Here is a 6,914-nt window from a genome sequence, read left to right as displayed (position 1 = left end):
CTGTGTTGGGGAAATTTCAACTATAATCTTTTCAAAAATTTTCTCATACCCTTTCTTTTCCTCTTCTTCTTTTGGAACCCCTATTATGCGAATGTTGGTGCCTTTGATATTGTCCCAGAGGTCTCTGAGACTGTCCTCAGTTCTTTTCATTCTTTTTACTTTATTCTGCTCTTCGGAAGTTATTTCCACCATTTTATCTTCCAGCTCACTGATTCGTTCTTCGGCTTCAGATATTCTGCCTTTATTCCTTCCAGAGCACTTTTAATTTCAGTAATTGTATTGTTTGTCTCTGTATGTTTATTCTTTAATTCTTGTAGGTCTTTGTTAATTGATTCTTGCATTTTCTCCATTTTGTTTTCAAGGTTTTTGATCTTCTTTATTCTGAATTCTTTTTCAGGTAGTTCGCCTATTTCCTCTTCATTTATTTGGACTTCTATGTTTCTAATTTGTGCATTCATTTGTGTAGTATTTCTCCGCCTTTTCGTTATTTTTTGTGACTTATTGTGTTTGAGTCACAGTCCACTTCATCTCCCTAGGGTGCCTTCCCACACTGTGCTGATCTGGACCTGCTGTGGGGGCAGCCCAGATTCTAATCTGGGCCTACTCCTGTGTGTTCTTGCCTCCAATGTCCAAAGCTATCAGAACTAGTGTGTTTTCTTTTGTGGGAGCTCTCAATGTCCTTTTATATATTCCGCAGATGCAGAGTCTGCCTAGTTTTTCATGTGGATTTAATCTACAGCTTGTACAGCTAGTGGGAAGGTTTTGGGTCTTCTTCCTAAGCCACACTGTCCCTGGGTTTCAACTGTGGTTTTATTTCCACCTCTGCATGTGGGTCGTCCACTGGGGTTTGCTCCTGAGTCTGCCCTGGAGGACTTGGGTTTGCCCCTGTGAGGGCCAGGTGTGGGGGTGGTGCAGCTGCTTGGGTCTCAGGGGTTCTGGCAGCACCAGGTACTCAGGGGAGTTGGCAGCTAGGGCAGCAGGAAATACAGTGCTTTAGAAGGGTAGGGCAACCAGAATTGACCAATACGCCCCAGTATTCTTGCCTGGAAAACCCTCTGACAGAGAAGCCTGGCAGCCCACAGTCTACAGTGTTGCAAACTGTTAGACATGACTGAGGCAACCCTGCACACATAGACCCAAGATTCTTTTTGCCTGCAGCAGCTCTGGCTCCAATGAGAGTCGAGCATGAAGGTGGTGCAGCTGTTTGGCTCGTGGAGACCCTGGCACAAAGTTTGCAGGGACACAGACTGCCTCTGCCCCAGGAGTTACAGCCCTATCAGAATCTTTTTTCAAGCCTCTTGTAGCTGTTGATCAGAAGGCCTCTTTCAGTCTTTCCCGGAGCTCTGCCTGTTCAGGCACTTAGAGGGCTCCCTTGCCTGGGGTCCTTCTCTGCTCCGCGTGTCAGGCTCATATAGGGGCCCCCTGGCTGGGGTCCTACTCTGTGTTTGGCACATCAGTCACTTAAAGGAGCACCCTGGGTGTCCTACTCTGTAGTTCTGTGCATCAGGTGTTTGATGGGCCAGCCTCTCTATTGCTCAGCTGCTGATGCTGGCGTGTGAGGAGAAAGAGGCTATGGTGATGGCTCCACCCCTTACTCAGCAGTATCGCCTTGCTTCCATGGCTGCCGGGCTCTCCTCCACAGGCTTTTTCCACTACAGTCTCTTCCCTCACTTCCCCTCGATCCATCTCTCTGCAGTCAACAGCAGCGCTCACCTTGAGACTGCTCCACAATCCCTAAACTCCAGTTCCCAGCCACTGAGCCTTCCAGCGGGCATGTGTCCCTGTCTGGGGTACGTATGGCTGCAGCAAGGCTGTCTGATTCTCATTCCATTTAGGCTGCCACAGATCAGCTGTTTCACTCTCAGCCTTAAATGTTTCTCCTCTGACTCAGACAACTCTCCCCATGTGGGGATCAGATCCCTGCTTCAGTTCCCCCACCCGCTGAGGGCAGGTCCAGTCCTGCTAACACTCCTGTTTCTCCCCCTAGTTTCCTTGTCCTACCGAGTTTTGTGTGGTTGTTTGTATTCTTTTACACTGGTCAGTACCCCTGTCCACTCTCACCTGGTGCTCTGCATGCACTTCTGTGTCTGAACGTGTATTCCTGATGTAGAATGTATACATATATCTATTCTTTTTCAAAATCTTTTCACATTTAAGTTGTTACATAATTTTCAGCAGAGTTCTCTGCGCCATACAGTAGGTCCCTGTTGGTTATCCATTTAAAATATAGCAGTGTGTACATTTCAATCTCAAACTTCCTAATTATTCCTCCCCCCTGCCTTCTCCCCTGGTAACTGTGAGTTCATTCTCTAAGTCTGTGAGTTTGTTTCTGTTTCATAATTAAGTTCATTTGTACCATTGTGGTGTTTTTTTTTTTTTTTTTAGATTTCACATATAAGTAATATCATATGATATTTCTCTGTCTCTAACTTATATAAAGGACTTGAGCATCCTTGGATTTTTTTATTCTGAAGGGGGTCCTGGAACCAATCTCCTGAGGAGACCCAGGGATGATTATATTCCTTCTTTAATATTACAGGATGGTCTATGATTTTCTTGTATATTTCTTGTTGCAAAAAGAGAATCTTCCACTTCTCTAAGAAACACAGCTTTCTTTTAGTGAGAAATAGTATTTTAAGACCATATATTTGAGTACTAGATTCAGTTCAGTTCAGTTCAGTTCAGTCGCTCAGTCGTGTCCGACTCTTTGCGACCCCACGAATCGCCAGGCCTCCCTGTCCATCACCAACTCCCAGAGTTCACTAAGACCCATGTCCATCGAGTCGGTGATGCCATCCAGCCATCTCATCCTCTGTCATCCCCTTCTCCTCCTGCCCTCAATCCCTCCCAGCATCAGAGTCTTTTCCAATGAGTCAACTCTTTGCATGAGGTGGCCAAAGTATTGGAGTTTCAGCTTTAGCATCATTCATTCCAAAGAACACCCAGGGCTGATCTCCTTTTAGAATGAGTACTAGATTAGTTCACTGCTATTGGCCTGGATATTGTTTCTAGGCATTTCAGTGGACTCAACTAGGTAGTATATACATCAACACCTACATTTGTGTTTTCTAAGGTGAAATACCTCATGAGTTTACAGTGATATTTCCAATTCAAATTCAAGCCTACAGGTTTTTTTCCTTAGCCTCTTCTATATTACAGTTGTATCTCCTTTCTTCCAAACTATGAATCTTGGTTCTCAAGGGAACAGGGGATAATGGAATTAAACATCTCTTGACTACTCATTTGTTTTATTATATATATCACACATACAAACATACAATAGTCTCAGTTAGCAATACTATGTAGTGACAGTAACTCTAATTTTTCTTTTTTTTGCATTATGCTCTCCCTGTTCTCCCTTATCTTTTTATCACTGTGATATATCTACATTCCCTAAGAACGTAAGCATTATATACTAGGCTCTCTCCCTTTTAAGGCTTCCCTGGTGGCTCAGCTGGTAAAGAATCTGCCTGTAACGCAGGAGACCTGGGTTTGATCCCTGGGTTGGAAAGATGCCCTGGAGAAGGGAAAGGCTACCCACTCTAGTATTCTGGCCTGGAGAATTCCATGGACTGTATAGTTCATGGGGTTGCAAAGAGTTGGACATGACTGAGCGACTTTCACTTTCTTCCTTTTAACCTTCATTTAGTCTTCAGTTCAGTTCAGTTCAGTTGCTCAGTCATGTCCGACTCTTTGCGACCCCATGAATTGTAGCACGCCAGGCCTCCCTGTCCATCACCAACTCCTGGAGTTCACTCAGACTCACGTCCATTGAGTCAGTGATGCCATCCAGCCATCTCATCCTCTGTCGTCCCCTTCTCCTCCTGCCCCCAATCCCTCCCAGCATCAGAGTCTTTTCCAATGAGTCAACTCTTCTCATGAGGTGGCCAAAGTACTGAAGTTTCAGCTTTAGCATCATTCCTTCCAATGAAATCCCAGGGCTTATCTCCTTCAGAATGGACTGGTTGGATCTCCTTGCAGTCCAAGGGACTCTCAAGTCTTCTCCAACACCACAAGTTCTATTAAATTAATATATTCTATACTTAATGTTCATTAGGAGTCCTTATAGCAAGGCATCTCTAATCCTTTAGATTGAAGTTCATTCTCTAGTAGATTCCTGGGGAAGGGCTCATGGGTACAATATTGCTTGAGTTACTGCATACTGGTAATCATACATCTGTGCACTTGAAAGTCAGTTTTTCTGAATATAAAATCTTTGGCCTACATCTTCTCTTTTTGAGTGTCTTAAATATCTTACTTCCCTTCTTCTGTTATATGGTGATAGTGTTGAAAAATCTGATGCTAATCCAATTTTCTTAACATTACAAATCACTTACTATTTTTGCTTAGAAGACCAAAACATGTTTTCTTCCTTTCTTTGAAAACAATTCTAGAATATGACTGTTTTGTTTGTTTTGAGTTCATATTCTCAGAAACAGATGTTTGCTGTAGCTTCAAATCTTTTTTCTTTTTTTCCTTCAGGAAAGTTTTCTTCAATTAGTTTTCAAACATTTCTCCTGTTCTCTTGCTATGGTTTTCTTTCCTAGTATCACACGTTGGCTCTCAACTGTCTGTATTTAATATGTGTCACATTCCCTTGAATCATTTTTATCTCGCCATTTATCTTTATTAAAGATAATTTTTTATCTTTAAAAAAAGATTATTTTTTATCTTTAAAAAATTCCTTTTCTTCACTTATTCCTCTCAAGGCATAATCTACTGTGTTTATTGATTTGTTGGTTCTACATTCATCTTCAATTTTGAAATTATTATTCCTTTCTTTCTCTTATTTTTGGGCGATGCCACAGAGCATGAGGTATCTTAGTTCATGTGGTATCTTAGGTATCTAACCCTAACCAGAGATAGAACCAGTCCCTCTTATAGTGGAAGCATGGAGTCTTAACTGCTGGACCACCAGGGAATTCCCTTTTCCTTCTTTTCTGAGTCTGTCAACTCATTTCTAATTTTTTTCTAAGTTTGATTTATATTATTCTTTCAAATATTTTATTATTGTCTTGATGTCTTTTAGCTCATTTTCAGGCATTTTGGATCATTTTTACATATTCTGTGAGCATATCTTGAGTGCTTTCATTATCTATAAAGTGGACTTCAATGTATGGTTCAAGATCCTTCTAGACACACTGAAAAGTAAAAGCTATTTTCTATTTTCATGCTCTTATGAAGACATTATTTTTCTCTTTCACTATATTGACATTTGCAATGATAGTTCAAAGCAAGGATTGGTAAAAGTTTTATCACAAATTACGGCAGTGGCACCAAAAGGTATAGGTAGTCATTTTAAATGCATTTTTAAAAAGCCAGTTTTACTTAAGAATGTCCTTGATGAAATAGGAAAAATTATTAATTTTATTAAAGTTGTCCCTTGAGTACACAGTTTTTAATGGTCTGAGTGGCAAAATGGAAAGTACATATGAAACACTCAGTTCAGTTCAGTTCAGTCACTCAGTCATGTCCAGCTGTTTGTGACCCCATGGACTGCAGTTATGCCAGGCTTCCCTGTCCATCAACAACTCCTGGAGCTTACTCAAACTAATGTCCATTGAGTCAGTGATGCCATCCAACCATCTCAGCCTCTGTCATCCTCTTCTCCTCCTACCTTCAATCATTCCTAGCATCAGGGTCTTTTCCAGTGAGTCAGTTCTTCACCCTAGGTGGCCAAAGTATTGGAGCTTCAGCTTCAGCATCAGTCCTTCAAATGAATATTCAGGATTGATTTCCTTTAGGATGGACTGGTTGGATCTCCTTGCAGTCTAAGGGACTCTGTTCTCCAACACCACAGTTCAAAAGCACCAATTCTTCGGCACTCAGCTTTCTTTTAGTCCAGCTTTCACATCCATACATGACCACTGGAACAACCAAAGCTTTGACTAGACAGACCTTTGTTGGCAAAGTAATGTCTCTGCTTTTTAATATGCTGTCTAGGTTGGTCATAACTTTTCTTCCAAGGAGCAAGTGTCTTTTAATTTCATGGCTACAGTCACCATCTGCATTGATATTGGAGCCCTCCCAAATAAAGTTGCTTCTTGGCCTTTTGGCTAAGATCAAGTGTAATATGAAACACTAGCTGCATACTAAATTGTGATGGTTCTTTCCAGGAAGAGTATTGCAATGTTTGAATTGCTAACTGAACTAATCAATAATTTTTTAAGTAGAATACCATCTTTACTTGAAAGAATGCCCAACAGGTAAGCCATGGTTATTCAGAATTGAGTGTTTTATAGACATATTTTGAATATGAACTAAAATATGCCTGAAACATCATGAAAAATAACTGACAGTACTTGTTGCCAGTGATAAAATTTAAGTTTTCAAGTGAGCACCTGAATTTTGGAAAACTTATATTTGCCACTGGCTTCCCTTGTGGCTCATATGGTAAAGAATCTGCCTGCAATGTGGGAGACCCAGGTTTGACCCCTGGGTCGGGAAGATCCCTTGGAGAAAGGTGTGGCTACCCACACCAGTATTCTTGCCTGGAGAATTCCATGGACAGAGGAGACTGACAGGTTATATTTCTTGAGATCCCAAAGAGTTGGATATGACTGAGAGACTACACAGTTTCACTTTGATATTGCAATTTCCTAATACGTAAATACTATTCAGGTGACATTGTGGTGAGATTTACAAGTGTGACTTTTTGGAATTGTTTAGTAATGTGTCAACCTTTGAAAGATCCACATAATTCAGTGAACTGATAGTATCCAAATGATCAATATATTGTTACAAAGTTATGCATGGGTAAAAGATTCATGCAAAAATAAATAATGTCAAAGCAATCTTGAGATAAAAGAACAAAGTTAGAGGCAACACACTGACTTCAGCCTATACTATAAAGGTACACTAATCAAAACAGCAAGGTATTGGCACAAACACAGATACACAGATCAATGGAAACA

General features: G+C 41.0%; 1 pseudogene; it reads left to right on the top strand.

Moving 5' to 3' along the window:
• Positions 1–6,036: 6,036 nt before the first annotated feature.
• On the top strand, positions 6,037–6,204 carry LOC138094159 (U2 spliceosomal RNA; annotated as a pseudogene).
• Positions 6,205–6,914: the final 710 nt, after the last annotated feature.

This window comes from Capricornis sumatraensis, chromosome 1, assembly GCF_032405125.1.
Source record: "Capricornis sumatraensis isolate serow.1 chromosome 1, serow.2, whole genome shotgun sequence".
In the NCBI taxonomy this organism is placed as follows: domain Eukaryota; kingdom Metazoa; phylum Chordata; class Mammalia; order Artiodactyla; family Bovidae; genus Capricornis; species Capricornis sumatraensis.
Note: the sequence above shows the minus strand (reverse complement) of the source record. Positions and strands in the feature narration are given on the sequence as shown.